The following is a 19,533-nucleotide window of genomic DNA, read 5'->3' as shown; positions in this document are numbered from 1 at the left end:
TTGATACAACAATATGTGTAATAGACATTTGTATCTTACTCCCACTAATCTCGGTAAACGATGCTCACTAACTCCGGCAGTTAAAAGTTTAAAAATTATCTAAAGAATTCAATTTGTTTCCTCGCTACAAGAAAGAAGTGGATTGTACTACAAATTAACAAAATTTGGTACTCTAGTTGATGAAAGAAATGATGAGCGAAGGTAATACATTTCGTATATTCATGTGCATCACTTTTCTACAATTTATGGAATGTTAATTATTGGAATGGTAGTGTTTTCTAACTTTGCTTTGTGGGAAACGTTGCTTTGTGCATAGCATATGATGAATTTTAGTCTATTATTTTTATTTTATGTACTGTTTGCTTAAAGTTCTAATTTAGTGGTTTTTTAGATTTCGTCTAGAATTTGGTATGCATGTAAAAGGTGTATTTTTTAAGAATGATTAATGTTCAGTATTTAAATACAAAAGTTGTAACACATGTTTATGACTTATCGTTGCTGTAGAACTGATTTTAACTAAAAATTATGGGGAACATCATCTTGAGAATACATTGCAGGACGAAGGAGAAGTGGAAGGTTAATCGAAAAACCTTGGTTTTTCAATAAGCCTAAGAAATCTCCGGTCTACGTCGACTTGTGTTCAAGTGAAAAAAGGAGTGCACGTGCTCATACATTAACAAAGGGTTTGCGAACTGGTAAAAAATTGATGATTTAGATGTAAGGACTAAAATTCACAATTGTAAAATAGTGGGAAACTCAGAAATAAATGACGAAGATGACGATTTCGTTACCCTAATAAAGAAATTTGGAGAGGGCAGTAAATCAGGGGGCACAAGCTGCTCCACTAAGAAAAAAACCCTGACCTCCCAGGAAGAGGTAGTAAAAAATGATAAGGAAATCAAATCGATTGTCAAATTTGGAAGCGGGTCAGTCAATGTCTCAAATGTTCAGTTAGGGAGCATAATATATGAAGTAAGACTGCATTACATTATTTTCTGTAATTCCTAATGTAGTATTGGACATTGTCAGACTATGATTGATAATATTTTTATGTTTTTTTTGCTGTCCAGCAGGGTGCAGAGAGGAGTTTGAGTCAAAGAAATCGGATAGAGTGTGTAAGCATTAAACAACTTCACAGTGGAAATAAGAAAGACAAGGTTGTTTTCTTTAATCTGTAATGTTGTATTCCTAAAATTTGTGTTGGTGTTTTCTTTATTATGTACTGCTGTAATTCTAATCTTTATGTTGGTGTTGCGAATCTCTAACTATTTTTTTACTATTACAAAATTCAGAAATAAAATTCTTTCAATTCCTAATATTCATGACATTTTGTAATCATTATTTCAACTCAGAGACCGGAAACACTACTCAATCGAAACAAAAGCTGCAAAAGAAGAACAAAACTAAACTGGCTAGAAGGGGGATGAAGGATGGTCCCTCTAGGAGCAAAACAAAGAAGAGAGCAGTAAAAATATATCGTCATTATATCCAAAAGAAATACTCCCCCTCTATTATGTCAGATGTCATACTAAACTTGTCTGAATCACAAATGAAATGGGTAAGAGCAACTGAGTTTGGAACGCTGCTTCATTTTCACATGATGTGTTATCCAAATAATCTAGGATATAACATTATCGAAGCATTCAACGGGGAAACTTGTTCTCTTGTGCTAAAAGCAGGGAGTGTCAAAATTACAGAGAGCATAGTACATAGTATAATGGGATTTCCCAATGGGAATGAAGTTATTGAGTTCAGTAAAGACCGTTCTACCTGTTCAGATTGGGGTGAATAATTTCGAGGATGTGCAGGTTCTGAAATAACACCTTCGATGGTTAGGGCAAGATCTATAGAATCCCAGAGCTGATAAAAATTTCAAATGGAATTTTATGATTATGATGTATAATTTCTTCATCGAGTCAAATCAAAATAATTACCTTACTCGGGATGTGCTCAAATTTTCTATAGATCTTGAAAATTGCGGTAATTACAATTGGTGTAGACTGTTGATTGAGAAACTTAAAGAAACTCATGCGTACTGGGATGCAAATACAAAAATAAATTTTGCAGGGCCTCTACCTTATTGTATGTAATATTCATTACAAGTTTGATATGTAGTTTAGATAACACGATGATTCGTACTAATTTTGTTTAATGGTTCAGTATTTGTATGTTACAAAAGTGCAAAACATAGGGACGACTTTCATGCATACAAATTACCCAACATATCGCGGGTGGTCTGATATGTTGTTGCGAGCCAGATAGAAATATGATTTGAGCAATGAGTGTTTTAGAGAAGGTAAAATTGTGAGATTTTGTGATGAGATAGTGGTACATAATCAATTCCTACTTTAATAGATTTACTATTTATAACCTGTGAAAATATAAATAGTTGAAAAGTCTTTAATGCATTTGAATTTGTATGTACATAGGATGGTGTCTTGGATATACAGGAGGAAGATGAGGTAGAAGTATACACTATCTAAGAACTTTTTTAATGTAAAAGAGTTTTAATTTTTTTTATTAATTTATAATTTTTACAAATTAATGTTGCAGGTAGGTGCTCATGGTACTGAGCTGATATTGTATGATTTAGTTGTTAGCGGAGAGATGCAGAACGGGAATGGAACTAGTGAAATTAATGTTTGCCCTGATTCCATGGACATGACTGTTGATGACAAATTAGATGTGTGCATCACTAAACACAATAGTTCTTAACTACTTATCTTTCTTTAATTAAATTATTATTTATGTGTGTATTAAATATATTTTACAGGATACTGAAGACCTTGAGAATATGGGACATTTTGCAGTCTCAAAGAAAATAGATAAAACTAAGGAAGATGATAGTGCTGATATTATCGTAATAGACATAGATGAAAGAAAGGTAAGTATTGCTGCCCTATTCACGTATTGTGAAGACAATCAATATAGCAGGTTCTATTGTACTAGTTGTACCAGTACATACAAATAATGTTCTTAAGTACTTGTCCCAGAAATAAAGAAAAACTTATTTATTTCCATTTAACTGTTATTGTAGGTAGGAATTACTTTAGTATTGGAACCGAGACATTTTTCCATATAGAAATAACCGTCTAATGAACTGCATCTTGTTATGAAAAAACAAAGAACTGTATTTCTACTGCTACCAATATATTATTACAAAAGCAACATATTTCATGCAGGATGGAGCTTCCAAAAGTATATCTAATTTCCAGAAATGTAATGCTATTATTGACACAAGCGTATCGTGCAATCACGATTACGTGTCTGAGGTTGGTATTTGTAGACATCCCATTTTCTTTTATTAATAATATCTAATATAATGTAGAGGTTTTAGGTGTAGTATTGCATATGGAAATGGATTTTTATTAACGTATTAATGAGGCAGGTGTTGTCAATGGTTTTCATGAAGACCATTTCATGTAGTGTTGTCAACGAAATCGGTACTGACTGCACAATGGCTTTCATGAAGACTACATCATGTTTGTAAAACACCTTGTTCTTTTTTGGCATATTCTTGTTAAGCTTTATTTTTCTATCTTCATCTTTGAGTTTCAATAACTCATCTTTTCACTTTGGCTGCGCATTCAACACATCCTTTTTCTTTTTCTATAAATAACTAAATAAAACAAGAATAAATAGTTATTATTGATATAATTACTATTGACTATAACAATCAATTAAGAATATATTGACTTAATTTTTATGTAAATAACATACCGCCACAGTTGGGTAGATGGTCAGTTCATGAGGCCATGCTACATGAGAGCAAACTGCTTGGCGGACAACCACAATTTCTCGAGGTACTGCCACTGGAACTGATGCCTCTGACCGGATGTGTCGGTCAATCGACACACGAACATGTCCGGGATTTAGAGTAACCCTGTGTACTGAAATATTCATCTCTTCTTGACCATCAAAAACTGTTCCAAAAGCAACACTGATCTTTATGCAATTCAGTGTAAGCTCACATGACTGTGGACCCTACATTATAAAGGGGGATTAATTTCATTTTATTGCATAAAACATAAGTCTCTAAGCATAGGCTTAGTAAATCTTAATAATATTTTATCTATTTTCTGTTTGGAGGTGAGGGGTCAAAAGCAACACAGTCTTCATTATTTAATAACAATTATTTGGCACTGAGCGGTTTAACAGCAACTCGAACATTCTTGTAATCAGTAGTTCTTTCTTGATGAAGAGGTACCTGATAACTTTATTTTTCAAAGACATAGGAGAGTGACCATTGGAAGCATTAAACAAGACCTTAAGTTTAGCCATCTCCCGCTGATTTCTTTCCAACTGATCCAACAACTTTGCCCTTGTAATTTTAGTTTTTTTCGCTTTCAGAAAATTAAAGAATGTTGTTGGAGTGAAAAAGTCACCAACCCCTCGAACCCTTCCTGAATGCTCAGGAGTCCGAAGTTCCATAGTCAACACCTCTTTTGTTCCATGTGGAACAAATTCACCCTTCTCCTTCATTTAAAGTTACTCAGCCCGTCAAATATATGCATAATGTTAGTGCATTATTTGTGACACAATTATCTTTGAAGGCTAAGAAGTATTAAAAATATCTAGATTCATGCAAACCTTGACTTACAATTGTAGCATTTATTTGTGTTTTTCCTGCACCAACACAAATTAATTTTAATTAATAAATACTATTTAACCATGTTTTATTTAATCACTTAGAAAGTAGAATGGAAATCCTGTATATTTAATTAGTAAAATATATTCATACAAGCCATTTGCGGCCCGTCCTGTATATTTAATTAGTAAAATATATCTTTACCAACAAACACATACTTCATCAATGCAAAACAAAAGAAAAAAATAATTAAAATATATATTTTACACATGATAACATAATTAAAGGCATATATATATATATGGTTCAATCAATCATTCAATAAACATTTTAAAATAAACAATGGTGATGTTGAATACTTTTACACATGACTAAGAACACAATCAACATATAATACATATTTGACCATTAATAAAAGACTATTGAATACATATATTTACATCATCAGTCAGTAATGACATGAGATGCAAGGGTTTTTGTAGCAACATTTTTAATCCAAGTTCCCTTAATATTAGTTTTATTCGTATGAGCGACATCATTAGTAGCGACATAAGTTGCAGGGATTTCAGTGCAGAATGGGGGATGTTCTATGGTCATGTCTCCTAAGTCATCTTCATGATATAATTCATGATAGTCTTGAGTTATGGAGGACAATACAACAAACCAGGTTGCATAAACAGGACCTTCAAGGTAAAATACTTGCTTGCCTTGGTCAACAGAAATATATTTATCCTTTTTATGACCTTGTCGACTAAAATCCATAATTGTGAAGCCAAGATCATCAACCCTTATTTCTTTATCATTACTTTCCCATTTACATAAGAACTAGGGAGCTTTGAATGCATGGTAGTCTAATTCCCATATCTCTAGTCTGATACCATAAAATTTTAAATTACTTTCTACAAGGTTGAAGTCCTTGGCACTAGAGACTTGGCCCAATATCGACAACAATGGTAGTCCTTGTCAAGACTAGTTACTCAATAATGATGATTTGACAACAACAAAGTGAATAAACTCACAGAATGTATGGAAACACTTCAACGTTATTTAGAAGACCATGTAAATGTGCTTCATCTCGCTTCTTTTCTTCCACTGATTTTATTCTCAAAATGGAAAAAGGACAAGATATCTGATTATTTGGTCCTTTGGAAGACCGGTAGTGGAGTAATTTTTACTATTAAACTCGATACAGAATTTTATAGACTATTCTCCAAGGTAACTATCTACCATACAACCTTCGGGATAATAGTAATTTTGAACATAACTCTTGAGTACTTTATTAAATCGTTCAAATGCATATATCCATCTATAAAGTACTGGTCCACATAAACATAGTTCATATACCAAGTGGACTATTATTTGTACCATTACATCAAAAAATGACACATAGAAAACCTTTTCTAGATCGCACAAGGTCGGTATGACATCTGACCGCAACTTATCCAGTTTTGACACATCTACTATTTTGTTACACACAAAATTAAAAAAGAAACACAGTCTAATAATTGTGACCCTAACATGCATCCAAAGAATGGAGGGAATTGTAACCAGGAGTAATTATTAGAGAAGGATGTGACAATCAAGTGACTTCAGCCCGTACTTATTCCAATTAGGCATGAAAACATAAATTTTGAAATTCAATGCATATTTGTATGGAAGTTTCATATACATTAATGATGACAAGAAATTCTTTTTCAGCCTTTGACAAAGTAAAAGGAGAAGGAGGCAAACACGTTTTCTTTACTCCAACTTGGGGAGCCACATCAGAACTAAAACCCATTTCCATCATATCACAATGGGCTGCCACACTATCTTTTATCTTATGGTGCATATTTAGTAATGTGCCAATCAGACCATCATATATATTTTTTTTGACATGCATGATATCAATACAGTGCCTAACATGGCGAGATTTCAAGTATTCTAACTCAAAAAATAATGTCTTTTTCTTCCATGGACTTTCAAGTTTCTTTGCCTTCTTAATTTTCTTCCCAATTCAAATTTCAGATGTTCTTGCTCTTCTAACACTTCTACTCCAGATAGGGTTCAACTGCTACCCAAACTCTTGTTGTTCATTAAAAGTGGCCCTTTATATTTTATTAGGATAATGTACAGGAAAAATATCGATGATGACCTTGATAGCACATTTTTCTACTATGAGTCATATAGTTAGCAACGGTGTCATCTGCATAAACTGATCAACACCTATAACTTTTATTGACGCAACCGGATAAAATTCCGTAACCAAGGAAGTCATTTACCGTTCACATTAAAACTGCTTATAAAGTGAAAATTGATTTGTTATACTTGTCAAAATAAAATCATCGATACAGGGTTTTAACACACATTAGGACAAGTTATAAACATATAATAACAGTTACAGGAGAGAGATGAGACGCAAAGAGAGACTTGGTATTTACGCTATCAAAGTTCAGAAGGATAATATGAAAGTGAGCAATTTTAACACTACCACCATATATATAGTCTAAGTAAAACTGAGTCCCTCAAACCCCAAAACATAACTCTTGTTCATTAAATTAAATTCCAACTATATACAATCAATTTTAAACTTACTGTATCGTTCTTGTACAAGCACTAACATCACATTTAAATTATAGTACAACTTACACTAAAACCATGTACACACTCCTTTTAAAAAAAATCAAATTCACTTGCGATAAACCAACTTACTATTTTTAGTCATCACATCAAGAATCAATTGTTAAATTATTATAACATAATAAGGGGTCAATTCAAAGCTAAATGTGATCTAAGTGAAGTATCCACATTTCCCAGGTCCTGCAGTAAACATATATTTTAAGCTCAATATATATATACATATATATATATACAGAGATAGAGTAGGGAGAGATAGGGAGAGAGAGACATAGTAGAGAGGGATAGAACAGAGAAAGACAGATAGGAATAGAGAGATTTATAGGAGGGTGGGGGAGAGAGAGAAGTAGAGATAAGGCATAGATAAACATACATGTACAAAATTAACACATAGTAGAGAGAGATGGAGAAGAGAGAGAGAGAGCAGAGATGCACTTACATTTAGACACACAGATCCATATACATATACAATATACAAAGTTAACATACATAGATATATATCTATACACATGAAAAACATAAAATTGAACCCGATTTGAGTGGAAATAATAACTTAGTTTTTATATATAAAAACCAAATTGAAGCTTCAAATTATAATCGAAGCCCTAAATCCCTAATTCCTCAGCTCAACTGAACCTTAATCCCAAATTTCAGCTTGAATCCCCTTCTCCTCGAACCCCAGTTTTGAGCTTGAATTATATTTTTCCCAAACCCTAGTTTCGGTTGCTGCTAGTTTTGTTGATTGAAATGAGTAAAAGAAGGCTCGACAAAGTTCTATTAAGTAAAGCCGGACAAAAGTTTTTCGATAAAGCGGGATAAATTTTGGACAAGGAGGGAGACCAAATATTTAAACTGGGCCAAAATTTGGACAAGCCCAAAATTTTGACAAGCAAGCGGCTTTGTCTGAACTTTATGATTTTTTTTCTTAAGAGTTTTTTTCATTTTTTTGTTTTTTTTTTAAAATTGTAGAAAACTTTATTCTTTTTCAAAATATTATTTTGGTTCAAAAATTTTATAAATATAAAGTACATCATTTTTGTAAAGAAAATTAAAATTAAACTCTCTTTGTCAATTAGTTTCAAGAAAAATGATTATTTAAATAAATTTTTATTAAATGAAAAAGAATATTTTGAACCCAACAACTTCGCAACATTTTTTACATCTATGTTAACACTTTTGAACATTGTTGTGATAGACTAGATTGATCATACCTACTATAACATTTTCTATGGCAAAACCAAACGATAATGTTGTTGAAAACCATTTAATGCGTAGTGAACAAAATAAGAATGAAAAAAATTATTCAACGTAAATATAGCTCCGGGATCCAAAAATTCACATTAGACCACATCATCATTCTTCCTCTCAACCTTAATAAGTCTTTGCAAGAGCCTACGAGGGAGTGAATTACATTAATTATAATATCCATATAAAACATGAATATTGTTTGTATATAACGATAAAAAAGTAACTTATGCCATATAAGCATATATTGCAGTTTGCCCAATCATATCAAACAACAACAATGCTTTTACATTTTCATGCAAGATATAAATTATTTTCTCAGTTCCAAACACGTCGGAATCACACAAAATCGGTACTGACTCCACAATGCCTTCATGAAGACTACATCATGTTTGTAAAACACCTTGTTTAGCTTTATTTTTCTATCTTCATCTTTGAGTTTCAATAACTCAAAAAATATTGACTTTTTCTTCCATGGACTTTCAAGTTTCTTTGCCTTCTTTATTTTCTTCCCAGTTCAAATTTCAGATGTTCTTGCTCTTCTAACACTTCTACTCTAGATATGGTTCAACTTGGCTGCCCAAACTCTTATTGTCCATTAAAAGCGGCCCTTTATCTTCTATAAGGATGATGTAGAGGCAAAATATCGATGATGACCTTAATAGCACATTTTTCTACTATGAGTCATATAGTTAGCAACGGTGTCATCTCCACAAACTAGACAACACCTATAACTTTCATTGACGCAACCGGATAAATTTCCGTAGCCAGGAAAGTCATTTATCGTTCACATTAAAACTCCTTATAAAGTGAAAATTGATTTGTTATACGCGTCACAAAAATTTGTTTCCCCTTTCTCCCAAAGCATTTTTATATCATTAATCATCAGTTATAAGTAAATTTTAATGTTATTACCAAGTTCATGCGGGCCAGGGACCAATTTCGACAATATCATATATTTATTTTTCATACATAACCCGGAAGGAAGATTGTAAGTCACCAATATTGCTAGCCAGCAACTATATCTATTAGATAGGCCATTATTGTGCGGGTTTACACTATCTACTGACAAAGCCAAACGAAGAATTCTCAGTTCACTACCAAAGGAGGGATTCCTATTGTATATTCTTCCAAGATGGAAAGTTGGCTAGATGCCCCATTTTACCACCTTGTGTCAACTCCTACACATGCCAACACATTAATTCAGCGGTTGAAGAAGATTTAAACATACATTTAAATCTAGGAATTATTGGGAAATACCACATGACTTTTTCTAGAATATTAACTCTTCCTTTAACTTTCGTTCAGAACTTCCACCATGAAAATAGACAATTAGGACACTTGGTTGCATCAATATGTACACCGTGAGAGGATTTTTTTTTGCTTCATATGCATTACTAGGTAACATATTATCTTTGGGAAGTGGAGACCCAACAGAAGAGAGGAGGTCGGTGAAGGCACTATTGGTAATACCAAACCTAGATTTCCAGTTATGCAACTACAACATTGACTCTAACATAGTACAATCACTACCCTCATATAGAGGTTTCTCAGCATCGGCTACGAATCTCCTAAACTGTTACGAATTATTATCATATTCACCCGAGTTATATGCCGCTTTATAAAAATCAAAAGTTTCTGAAATAGCGACATGCTCTTGATCTTGCTTTGACGTTTCATTAGAAGTTTGCTCAGGAGCTGGGTCTGGAGCTTGCTCGTGAGCTGGACAACTAGAAATCGAAGATTTAGGATCCGTAGAAGTAGGCTTTTCGTGCCAGACCCGATGGACATAACATAGACAAAATCCACTGTCATAGATATAGCTCCTGATTGTTTTTGCAGAGAATTTTTTAAAATTGGCGCATCATTCACATGTGCAAGGAATTTTGTTATGATCTTCACAATTATCTTCGGCATATATGCAACATATGTGGAAAGAAAGGGCACCTGGAAAAACATTACAGAGTTCAGAATGGACATAAATCATACCATGGAAGAAACAAACAGAAAATAGCTTACTATAGTCAGAATGGAAGAACAAAGACAACTTACTATCATCAGGCTGACAGAGTTAAATCACCCAGATTTATCCAAAAAATGGATAAAGAAATCTGATTTACATGTTTTGTATGTTTTATCTGCTAACCATGTCGGACCCAACAAACTTTGGGTACCAAAAGGTTGAGTTGTTTTATTTTTTTTATAGATGTGTTTTGCCGCTCGAGTCAAATCAACTCAATGGATCTTGGATAACGGATGTACTAGACATATGAGTGGAGACAAATCATAATTCTTGAGTTCTCAGATGAAAAAAGGTGGAAGAGTGACTATTGGTGATAACAAAACTCTTCTAATCCTTGAAAAGGTAAAATAGTAATAAACACATTTGAATTGTTAAAGTTCAATATGTTAAAGGTCTAAAATATAATTTGCTTAGTATAGCTCAGTTATATGATGATGGTCATATGGTTGATTTTGGTATTGAAAAGTGTATTATTACTATTGGTACCAACAAAGTACCCCTAGTTGCTAGAAGGGAATGAAATATATATATTTTGGACTTTGAGTTGCAGAAAACAACTTGTTGTCTTGATGCAATAAACATGGATCCTTATGTTTGGCATAGAAGATCGGGTCATGCTCACATGGACTTGCTTAGCAAGCTTTCAAAGAAGAAGCTAGTAAGAGGTTTACCAAAAATCAAGTATGTCAAGACTGAGGTGTGTTCGGCATGCCATTTACGCAAGCAAATTAGAAGTACTCACAAAGCAAAGAAGATGTTATCAAATTTTGCATTTAGACTTATTTGGTCCAGAAGCTTATAAAAGTATTGGAGGTAAGCAATATGGTTTTGTAATTGTTGATTATTATTCTCATTTTAAATGGGTATTGTTTCTTCGTACTAAAGATCCTGCTTTTATTGAGTTTGAGAAACTAATTAAGTTACTTGAGATAAGCTCAATACAAAGCTTGTAGGTATATGGAGTGATCGAGGTGGTGAATTCCAAAAAGACATTATTACTTATCATGAAGAAAGAGGAGTATCACAGGAATTCTCGGCTCCAAGGACTCCACAACAAAATGGTCTGGTAGAAAGAAATAATAGGTTATTGCAAGAAATAACAAGGACATTATTGCAAGAAAGCAAGCTACCTAGAAGTTTTTGGGTAGAAGCAGTCAACACAGCATGCTATGTTCTGAATAGAGTATTGATAAGGCCTATTTTGGACAATACTCTGTATGAATTGCTAAACAAAAAGAGGCCCAACATTAGTTACTTCAAGATTTTTGGCTCAAAATGTTTTGTGCTCAAGACAATTGGTAATGATGGTATATTCGATGTTAAACCTTACGAAGCCATTTTTCTTGGTTATTCTATGACTAGTAAAACCTATAGAGTTTATAATTTATTCAAGCATATAGTTGAGGAATCTATAGATGTTACTTTTCAAGAATCTGACAATGATCTTCCAAGAGACGAGGAAGATGATGCAGGTGAGGGTGGACAACAACAAGCTGAAATAGAGATGGCTACTCCAAAACAGCAAGCTGAATCAAAGACTGATTCTTGAAAACAACCAGCTAACATTGAAACTGCCTATAGAAATCAATAAGTAGAAATTTCTACTCCAGTTGATGATGCAATTGTAAATATGGCAAAGATGACTCTTGATGGTCCTAGAGGAGATAGAGCAAAGGATAAAATGCCGATCTATGATGGTGAAGATGTAGCTTCTCCTTCTAAGATAAGGAAGACCTCTCATGAAGATATCTCAAAGAATTCATTTCCAAAAGCTACACGGGCATTGAAGAATCACCCTGCAGAACAGGTTATTGGTGATATTACTGATGGACTCAAGACGAGGAAAGGCAATGCAAAATTTTGTGCTTATGCTGCATTTCTAGCTCAAGAGGAACCCAAGAATGTCAAAGAAGCACTCGAAGATGAAAATTGGATATTGGCTATGCAGGAAGAACTCAGTCTATTCGAACGATGTGATGTTTGGGAACTTGTCAAGCCACCAAAGAATGCTTCAGTCATTGGTATAAAATTGATTTTCAAGAATAAAGTGGATGCATTTGGTACTATTACTCGAAATAAAGCAAGGCTCGTGGCACAAGGGTACAATTAACAACAAGGCATTGACTTTGATCAAACTTATGCTCCAGTAGCTAGATTGGAATCAATTAGGATGTTTCTTGCTTATGCATGCTACAAGAAGATCAAGCTACATCAAATGGACGTCAAAAGTGCTTTTCTTAATGGATTTATGGAATAAAAAGTTTATGTCAAGCAACCCCCTGGTTTTGAACATGAACAATATCTGGACTATGTTTACAAGCTCAAGAAGATATTATATGGCTTAAAGCAAGCACCAAGGGTTTGGTACAAGATGCTTAGTAAGTTTTTGATCAAAAATGGCTTCATTTGAGGTAAAATCAATCCTACTATATTTACTAGGAAAAATGGTAATGATATTTTGATTGTGTAGATGATGTAATTTTTGGATCCACTAATGAGCAGTGAATCTGTGAGTGGTTTTCTAAGTGTATGAGCAGTGAATTTGACATGGGCATGATGGGTGAGCTCAACTATTTCTTGGGACTCCAAATAAAGCAATCTAAGGATGGCATCATTGTTCATCAGTCAAAGTATATGAAGAACTTTCTGATTAGATTTGGATTTGAGCATGTCAAGTCAAAATCTACACCAATGAATCAAAACAGCAAGCTGACTTCAGAACGGTAAGGCAGTTGATATCAAAAAATATAGAGGCATGATTAGTAGTCTTTTATATTTTATTGCTTCTTGGCCGGATATTATGTATAGTGTTTGTGTATGTACTCATTTTCAAGCTAAACCTAAGGAATCACACTTAAATGCAGTTAAAAAAATATTTCGATATTTAAGTGGGACTATTAATCTTGGGTTATTTTATCCTATTACAAGCACATTTGATCTTGTGGGGTATAGTGATACAGATTATACAGGATGTTAAACTAATAGAAAGAGCACAAGTATGTTTGTACATACTTAGGACCATCAACATATCAAAGAATCTTGTGAAACACTCAAGAACAAAGCATATTGATGTTCGTCACCATTTCTTGAGAGATAATGCTGCCAAAGGTAAGATAGAATTACTTTTTGTGCCTACTGAATATCAATTGACATATATCTTTACAAAATCCCTTGGAGAAGTAAGATTTTCTACCATTCAAAGGGAACTCGGCATGTGCACTGTATAATGGTAAGCTATCTTTGGAAACTTGGTAATGTTAGCTTACTATCAATTTTCATGTTAGCTTAATATGATTGTTTACTAAATGTCATAATTTGTGTTTAATTTGATTTATAAATTTTGACATGCCATTATCTGTTTATTGCTGCATACTTGTTTGTGTGTTTTGATGCTTTCTTTTCTCCAAAAGAGGATGCTCTCAACACTTCTAATCAGCCCTCAACCTAGATCTTTTTGATGCTTTAAGGGGGGGAAATTTTAGGAGATTTATGTTTGTTTAAGGTTTGTTTAAGACTTGTTTCATCCGTTGGTTTTCTACTTGGTTTATGAACTTGGTTTATGATAGTTATTTTTGTTTAAGACTTGATTTTCTTTGGTTATGTTAAGACTTGGTGATGTAATGATATCCTGCTATGTTGGGTGTGTTAGATATGTATTTGTTGCTATTTATAATTTAATTATTTGCAGTGGTCTGTTATAAAGAATTGGTTAATTATGAGATATGCATAGATTTAGGGGGAGTTTTATAATTCCCTTAAATGTGTGGATCATCAAAAAGGGGTAGATTGTAACTCCTTAGTTTTGATGATCACAACACAACAAGCCATCATGTTGTTATTTAAGACTGTTTGCAGGATATATCAGCTTAATAACATTATTGTTTAAGCATCATGACAGCAAGCTATCATAAGACAGTAATTTATTTCAGTACGCTATGATCACGTTATTCAGAACAATAGCAAGGCAAGATGGACAGTCCAGATTCAACACGGAAACAAATTTTCAAGGAGAAATTTTAGGAATTTCTTTTAACGAATTGTAAGGACTTCTCTATTATATTATACGTGGTTTATATATATTAGAGCTTAGTTATAAAATATTTTCTAACTTTAAAGTAGTTTTTAGTTTGTAGGAGTTTGTTTTCTTTTCAAACTCTATCTCCTACAAATCTGATTGAAAAATGTTTTATACTCATACAAAATAGAAGAGACTTTTTCTGATGGTTTTTCTTTCTTTCTCTCTTCTATCAAATGTATATATGAATGTTAGAAATCATCCCAACTAATTTAAACATTAGAAGTGAATTCTAACTGTTGTAAGTTATTGAGATTGTTTTGAACATTAGTGTATGTTTATTATGAGTTTTCTTGCAGTTTTTATGACTGACGTATTGCAGCAATAACACTCACAACTCACTCATCTTTATTGGTTCTAAAATACTCTCAAACTCTTAATTATATACATATGTTTTGTGTTAGAGAGTCTATAGTTTGAGTTGTAATTACTTTATCATTCTAATTGTATTGTTCAATTTGTATTGATTAGTTGATGGATAGTTGGCTAAGGGAAACAACGGTTTGGTCAACTAGTGCTAGAGAAGTTTGTACTACGGATAATATAGTACTTAGTGGGTAGTATAGTAAATAGAGGGCAGGTTGAGAAAAGGGTTTCAGAAATCCATTACGAGGAGCTGGGATAAAGGGATATATATTATTGTATCTTGTAGTTGCAAACTTATTGTGATTCAATATAAGGGACCACGACCTAGACGATTTCGGATAAGGGGTCGAACCTCGCTAAAATTCTTGTGTGTTCTTATTACTTTTGTGTATACTATTTTCTGCAGTGCATTTAGTCATCTTAGCTTACCATTATTGAACTGTTTATAAAATCTCATTAAATGGTAAAATTTAAAACTAATCTTAGTTAGCCATAATCACGTATTCACGCTCTAGGTGTATGTATTTTCAAGTAGAAGGTACTAGTCCCACAACACATGTTTTTTGACTTTTTCATATAAAATTCATAATTTTACATATCTAATTAAAATATATTTTTTTGAAATAAAGTTTAATATTTATAATTTTATTCAAAAAAGAAATTCAAAAAGTAATATATGAACCTATCCTCCTTATTCATCTTAAAATCATAATGGAATTGTATTTTGGTACAAATTAGACAAAATAATGTGTTTGTGTAGTGGTCAGCCTTTTTGTGCTTGTCATATGCTAGGAAGAAAGTACAAAGTGGGCTCACCCGATTTGCATTTCCTACTTTGTGCAAAGACCCAAAATTTATTAGAAAACTTGTCTATTGAAAATTTTGATTTAAAAAAATATAAGCATGGTTTTCAATAATAAATTTTTATTACAGTTGAAAATATTAAAAATATTCATTATAATTACGTCAAAGTACATATGGTCAAGTCAAACGATTATAATTTTAAATAAAATTGATTAATAATTAAATAAAAATGAATAATGATATTATCATTCATTTTAATTCTTATGTTTAAATAAACAAAGCAATTAGTAAATATTTTTATAAACCGTATAATTTTTCTCATACCTATAAATTTTTTGTCAAATTTTTTTTTTATCCTACCTTATACCTCTAGAAATTTAATTTGATTAAATGTTGTTATGTAAATATTAATTTGTGCATGACAAATAATTTCTCCATTATAGTGAGAGGTTTTTTAGACTTAAATTTATTGTAGTAGTATTTTTATTATTGTTACTTAGGGTTGTATTTGTACATATATTATTGTTAATTGAGGTCAATAGGTGGTTTATATATAATCTCACTATATAAAAAATAGAATTTTCGAAAAAATGTCATTTTGAAGTTATGTTTTTTATACACTGCTTACCACTTGATTTTTAAAATGTCATTTTATTTACAACACAAAATAAATTAGAGTAATACTTCTTTAGGCTTCTACATCCACATCCAATTAATTTACATAATACATGGAGCAATAAAAAATTTGAAATACTTACCACTTCATTTTAGAATGTCATTTTATTTACAACACAAAAAAAATAGAGTAATACTTGTTTAGGCTTGTACATCCACATTCAATTAATTTACATAATACATGAAGCGTGGTATATTGAATAAAAAATTTAAACTATAATGGGCCCATTGAAACCAATGATATACAACTGGGCCTGCAAAATAGAGAATATAAAAAAGGTAGGTAAAATCCAAATACAAGCTGAAGCGGCTGCCACCTTACAAATAAAATAAACTTGTACATGGTTATGAAATAGTATTTTGGCCTTATTTATATTTTCTATGAAAGAGTGTTTTGGTGTTGTAGATTAAGTGGACAAGATTTGGAGGTTTTCATGAATTGATGCTGTTTAACAAGGTTAAAGTAATAATTTGTATTTTCCTTTTTCTTCATTTCCATTTCTTATGTGTTATTTGATCAAACTTTTGTTAAAACTAAAAAACATACAATAAGTATCCCATTTTTATTGTATATATGTATGTAGATTGACATGTAATGCCATTTGTATTAGTTTTTACATGACCTCCATAACAAGAATTATCCCTTTCAAAATTATATGTCAACGTTAAAAAAAATTGAGTTACATTTGTAATAACTTTTTTGTTCCTAATAAATAATCAAATACATGATATACTAAAAAATGAAAATTTATTGATAAGAAGCCCATATATTATTTATATTTCATCTTCATATTTGTTTAATTATACTATTCAATTTATTTTATATTTACGTGTGACCTTTCTTCAGAGACATATGGACACTAATTTTATTTTTCTTGCTATTTGCAACAAGTTTCACAAACAATGAAGAAAATGCTCCAAGTCCCTTATGTTTCTCCTCTTCATCAAACTACTAGTGTAAGCTTTCTTTGTTCTTCTTTAACTTTTACAATGAAAATATATAAAATAAATATATATGCAGATAGTACAAATGAAGCCCCCACCACTATTTAATTTGAAAATGAGATTTCTTACTTGATAAAGAAGTAGGCTCTGTTTGTGACAAATTATAGTGTTGTTAAAACTTATATATCAATACAAGAACAGGTAGGCTCACCATTTTCAGCATCACTAGAACCGGCTACTGATGTAATAGATAATGTCCTATTTAAGGCTATACTATAAAATCCATTTAACACTTGGTATAAATGACCATTCCAGCAAACAAAAATATCTATTTTAGTTTTTCTTTAAATCTGGGCAGCTACATTTGCTATACTTTGTTAGTCCTGCAAAAGCTTGTGACATATTGTTTAATGTTCTCAATTTGAGCAGGTGATAAGAGCATATTTGAATTTTGTGCGTGTACCCCCTTTGTGCATATAGATGATGTCATTACTGCACATATCCACCTTTTTAAATATCCGAAAGCTAAAGGTAGATACATATAATTTGGCTATATGGACTACAAGATAATGTTCTATTTAAGGCTATACTATAAAATCCATTTAACACTTGGTATAAATGACCATTCCAGCAAACATAAATATCTATTTTAGTTTTTCTTTAAATCGGGGCAACTACATTTGCTATACCTTGTTAGTCCTGCAAAAGCATGTGACATATTGTTTAATGTTCTCAATTTGAGCCGGTGATAAGAACATATTTCAATTTTCTGCGTGTACCCCCTTCGTGCACATAGATGATGTCGTTACGGCACATGTCCACGTTTTTGAATATCGGAAAACTAAAGGTAGATACATATGCTCAGCAGTTGATATAACGCTAGAGGAGTTCCCCAGATTTCTTTTATAATGATATCTAGAATACAATGTGTCGTCGAGCAGGTAAAACCTTTTTTATTGTTAACTCTATCTTAACAAATGGTAAAAAAAGTTCAACTCAGTGATCTCATATTTTTGTTTCTGCAGTTTCCTAAAGAATCTCAAAGAGTTTAAGGTTTTCAAACTCTTGTCAAAGTTTGGATATCATTGTTTGCACGAATTTACCTACACTGTCACTTTTACCTCCTTGAGACTTCAATTCTTTGCAACTACAAGTACGCAGGTAACTTTCCTACACTGTCACTTTTATAAGCAATGATATAATTTAATTACTCTGATCTAGTAATCTTGCCTGCATTTCCCAAAATTTAAGGCCATTGTAGATTATGAGTTTGAGAGGAAACAAGCCAATTACAATGGAATAAACCATAAACTAGCCAGAAATCAAAAAAAAAACTAGAGTTATCCTTAGTAGTGGCAGTTAATACCCATACACACATAAGTACAATTTTATAAATTCAAGTTATACTCATATAAGAATTATATATAAGAACTTTGGGTACTCTACAATAGCTAGTCTTGCAGTTCTCTTATCACAGTTTTTCCGGAGTACAACTCATTGTTGGAGTCTTCTAACTACATCACTAGAAGAAATGCAGTCAAGGTCATCTCATGTTCTATTTTTTTTTGCATAACTCACATTTTATTATAATCATACGCCTAATGTTATTAATACACTATCTTCTTTTCATTTTAGTATCCCCTTTCTGTATAATCTGACTCTCGATTTTTCTTTTTGTTCAACATTCTTTTGATAAATATTATCTGATTTTTTCATACTTTTCAGTTTTTAGGATTGATGTTATTAGATCGTTCAAATACTTCAGTGATGGTATAGTATGTTAGTTCAATAGACAATATGAGGATCCTCATGAACCTTCTCGGGGTATTCTGATGTTTGTTTATTCTTCTAGCTCTGATTCGTAATGCAATATATATTTCTTTTTCTAATCTCAAACTTTCTCATTTATATTTTAAGGATTCAAACAGGACCATCAAATTAGAAGCATTTCATGTGTTCAAGGTTATTTTCTTAAAACCTGGACTGGATATCTTTTTATGTTGTACATATATGTCTATAAACACATCTAAGGTCTTTGGCTCTTCGTTCTCTAATTTTGAATCTTATAGATACTCTTGCATTTTTATGTTACTAGCTTTTTGCTGCTAATCAAAACAAGCCTCCTGAGATCGTGAATTTACTTGTAACAAACCGAAGCAAACTTCTGCGATTCTTCAATGACTTTCATTTTGATCA

The sequence above is a fragment of the Apium graveolens genome, chromosome 6 (assembly GCF_009905375.1).
Source record: "Apium graveolens cultivar Ventura chromosome 6, ASM990537v1, whole genome shotgun sequence".
Lineage (NCBI taxonomy): Eukaryota > Viridiplantae > Streptophyta > Magnoliopsida > Apiales > Apiaceae > Apium > Apium graveolens.
The sequence above is the reverse complement of the archived record's forward strand: the minus strand, read 5'-3'. Positions refer to the sequence as shown.